We start from the raw sequence: 4,173 nt of genomic DNA on the forward strand, positions 1-4,173 counted from the left end.
CCACCAGGCGCGGTCCCCATCACGCGCTTTAATTACCACTTATACTTACCGTCTTTCTCTCTTCCTCATAAATGTAGGCATTTTCTTCTTCTTCCCTTTATACGACTACATTTCGCATCTTTGTCCTGCCAATTATTTTTATCGCATATTAATAATAACCTAAAGAGCGCTGTCTCCTAATACGAGCGCAAGATATTGTTGAACGCGGTAATGCTATCGCCATGCGGTGGTGACGCGCGCGTAACACGATACCGCGTGAATAAGGAAGGAAACAAATAATCGCGGACAACGAAGTAATCTGTATATATATTTATTTATAAGTATATTTATATATGTATATATATGTGTATATGTATTTTTATTATTTAATTCTCCTCCGAATATAACTATAATGTTGTCAGCCTCCCAAAATTATATATGACGACGCGCTGTAATGAAAAAATAAACGAATAAGTCATCTATAGAGAAAGCTTTTTCACAAGCAGATATAAATGAAATACTTAACAGAACCTTCCGAGCAGCTTTCAAACCTTATTCCCTCTATGGAACGCTATTGTATGCAACCGTAAACCTTTGTTTACCCATTCCATTGCTGGAGCATCACCTTTGTAAATAAGAATATCCAGTATATAGCACTGACATGTTAAAATCGTTAACGATACTGCACAATCCTCCACATATTTAATATTACTCATTTGTTCTTTTGAATAAATCCGACAACGAGTAGTATTACGTGTTAACACATTCCGGAATCCAAGTTCCTGGTTGCGAATTAATTGCTCGATCGATAGACATTTACGGTTAGCCATTTTACACAGACTGACTTTGCGTGATCCCCATCAGTATTTATATTTTCATTCCCCACTCAACAATAGTAAAAATGCAATGTTTGCGAAAACATGTCGCAACATGTTTTGCGATGACATCATCATTTTAACACGTGCAAAAGTGCACCCCTTACAATAAAAGACGCATCCGGTGATGACATCAATGTAATCTAATACAGTAAAATGCAACATTTGCAAATATATATAACTGGTTTGTCAACGTAATATAAGAAATTTTTTCAAGGACATATTCGGGGTTGACATCATCAATGTAACACGTGCAAAAGTGCACCTCTTGCAATAAAAGACGCATCCGGTGATGACATTAATGTAATCATACACCGCAAATTGCAGCGTCAGCAAAATTGCAAGTTTCAATATGACCTTGTCAGCGTAATATAAGAAATTATTTCAAGGACATTAACATATTTTGGCGATAACATCATCATCAATGTAATGTGATACAACACCTGCAAAAAATGCAGCAATTGCAATTCATCAAAGTATATCTGCTTTGTTAGCGTTATTTAAGAAATTTTTCAAGGACATGTATGACATGTCACAACATGTTCGAGCGGTGATCATCAATATAATGTCACGTGACCAAGTAAATGATATAAAAATAACAAGATTTAGGTGCACCTCGCTATTAGTCAATCTAACAGGATAAGTGACAACATGGGGCGTGATTTGATTGAGCAAGCTACCCTGCTTAATACAAGAGAAGAATATGTCGCGTGGGAACAACGTTGCGATAAATTTATAGAATCTCTGGAGGAACAGAGTATCAAACGCCCGCGATTATCGATTGGTAATAGACAATCAGTGATCGCATGAATCGCGCGGCTTGAAAGCTCGAAGGATTGTGTGCGGACGATTCGTGCACGTAGCAGTGATGTTCCGTGTGGGAATTATTCTCGCATGGGAATGTTCATGCGCATGCGTAAGCTGACGTCACAGTCGCGTGTCGTCTGCTTTCACGGACGTATCCGAAACCGTTAGCCGTTAGGTGCCCGTGCCGGCCGTACCCCGTAAAGGGCTCGAAGTCTTTACGAATTTTCGTGCATTTTTTGCAAGAGGTAGGTAATCATTGTTTAACAAAAAGCACAAATAAACAAATACGCAATAGAAAATTATGATAATACACGTTTGTTCGCAGCATTCCTTACTCTCGCAACGAATGTTGGTATTCACGTAATAAATCAGCTGCAGACGTAAAACATGTCTCTATTATTATTTGTATTAACAATTTATTCTATTTGTTCAAAGGAACTTTCTTCTATTTGTAACTCCCTTCATATTTCCTACCTTGCTAGGGGCCTAAAGATACATCAGATCCTATCAAGATATATACATTACTGAGCAGCCATAGCGGTTGCTTAGTGCGCATGCGTCACTTTATTCCCACACGGACCATCACTGGCACGTAGGTGCAGGACATGGACTTCGATGGCGTGAAATCGAAACGGCATTCGAAAGTCGTATTCTAACAGCCGCGGTAATAAACACCAATTATATCGAACTTCGTCGATTCCTCGAAGACGCGAGTGAAATTGTGCTCGAGCGTGTACAGGGTATCATGCAGAAATATGACGCTATAAAAATAAACACTGTTTTTAATGGTGAGTTCGTAGTTGGTGATAAACGCGCGAACAAGAGTACCACCCGGAACTATGAACTATACCGACACACTAATTTGCGCGAGTGGTACGTAACGCGCGTCGTTGAGCCTATCCTAGCATCGTTGGAAGAGTTCCAGGAACGTGATAGCGGATGGGCACTGTCGCGTATACTAAATTTGGCGGTGAACGCGAATAAACTAAATCCTCTGCGCGCGGGATGTCACATCAAACTCCCGCGAGAAATTATGTTAAAGAGAGCGGTGATCAACGTGCAATCCACCGACAATGCATGTTTTGCGTGGTCGGTGGTTGCCGCTCTGCATCTAGCTCAAAAACATGTGGAGCGAGAGTCATCATATCCACACTATTCCACAGTTCTAAATCTCGCAGGCATCGAATTTCCGATGACACTGAGCCAAATTAGGAAATTTGAAGCACTAAATGACATTTCCATCAACGTCTACGCCATCGAGAAGAGGATTGTGCCGATACGATGTACCAATCGAAAGAGGAGCAAGCACGTAAACCTCTTGTACGTGGAGGACGATAGCGTGGGACACTTTACGCTCATCAAAGATCTATCCCTCCTTGTCAGTTCGCAACTTAGCAGAAAAAAGAACAGGAAATATTTCTGCGATAGGTAATAATAATAATAATGATAATGATAATGATAATAATAATGATAATGATGATAATTGTTTCCAGATGCCTCCACTACTTTGACTCGAGCGCAAACCTGGAGATCCGTACTGAGGACTGTGGGAAACTAAACGATTGTGCGAGCGATAAGGCTGCCGAGCGAGGACGACAAATGGCTGAGCTTCCACAACCACTGCAGGAAATAGCGCGTCTCGTTCGTAGTCTACGCCGTTCTTGAGCGTGCATTGGAAAGAATAGATAGCGATTCACAATCCGCTACGCATACGTACCAACATCACAACGTCTTCAGTATCGGGTATTGCACTGCTCCTACGACAGCTCACTGTCGGGCTATCGTTTCTGCCGCGACAAAGACTGTATACCATGGTTCGCGGAAGAATTAAAAAATTTGGCGCATAGTGTACAGTCTGTAATTTCAGCCAACGTTCCCATGGCAGATTTCACGCGCGACTGGGAAAAATTTAACAGCGCCTCACACTGTCACGTGTGCGAGAAACCGTTTACACCAGACGATACGCGGGTACGCGATCACTGCCATCTCACCGGGCGATACAGAGGCCCCGCGCACTCAAATTGCAATTTAAATTACAGAGATTCGCGTTGCATATCTGTAGTCTTTCATAACTTATCCGACTACGACGCTCATTTTATTATCAAGGAAATTGCAACCGCGTATGAAGGACGCGTAGATCTGCTTCCAATAACTAAAGAAAAATATATATCTTTTACTAAACATGTCGATAGTACAAAAATTGATCAAAACAATTGTATGCAATTACGTTTCATAGATTCATATAGATTTCTTGTTTCAAGTTTGGACAAATTGTCATCTTTTCTCAATAATGATAAGCTATGGGTACTGCGACGCGAATTTTCCCGTTTATCCGAAGAAAATTTTAATCTTTTGACTCGAAAGGGCGTTTTTCCGTACGAGTACATTGACTGCAGCGAAAAATTTAATGAATTGTGTTTGCCGCCTCGCGAGTCATTTTACAGCTCATTGACTGACAGCACGGTAACTGAGAGTGATTACGCGCACGCGGTCAACGTGTGGCAGCGATTCT

General features: G+C 41.1%; 1 pseudogene; it reads left to right on the forward strand.

The window, feature by feature from the left end:
* Positions 1 to 3,397, forward strand: part of LOC108759600 (uncharacterized) — a 4,020-nt pseudogene extending 623 nt beyond the window's left edge.
* The last annotated feature ends 776 nt before the right edge of the window (positions 3,398 to 4,173 follow it).

This window comes from Trachymyrmex cornetzi, unplaced genomic scaffold (assembly GCF_001594075.2).
Source record: "Trachymyrmex cornetzi isolate Tcor2-1 unplaced genomic scaffold, Tcor1.1 scaffold1961, whole genome shotgun sequence".
NCBI lineage: Eukaryota > Metazoa > Arthropoda > Insecta > Hymenoptera > Formicidae > Trachymyrmex > Trachymyrmex cornetzi.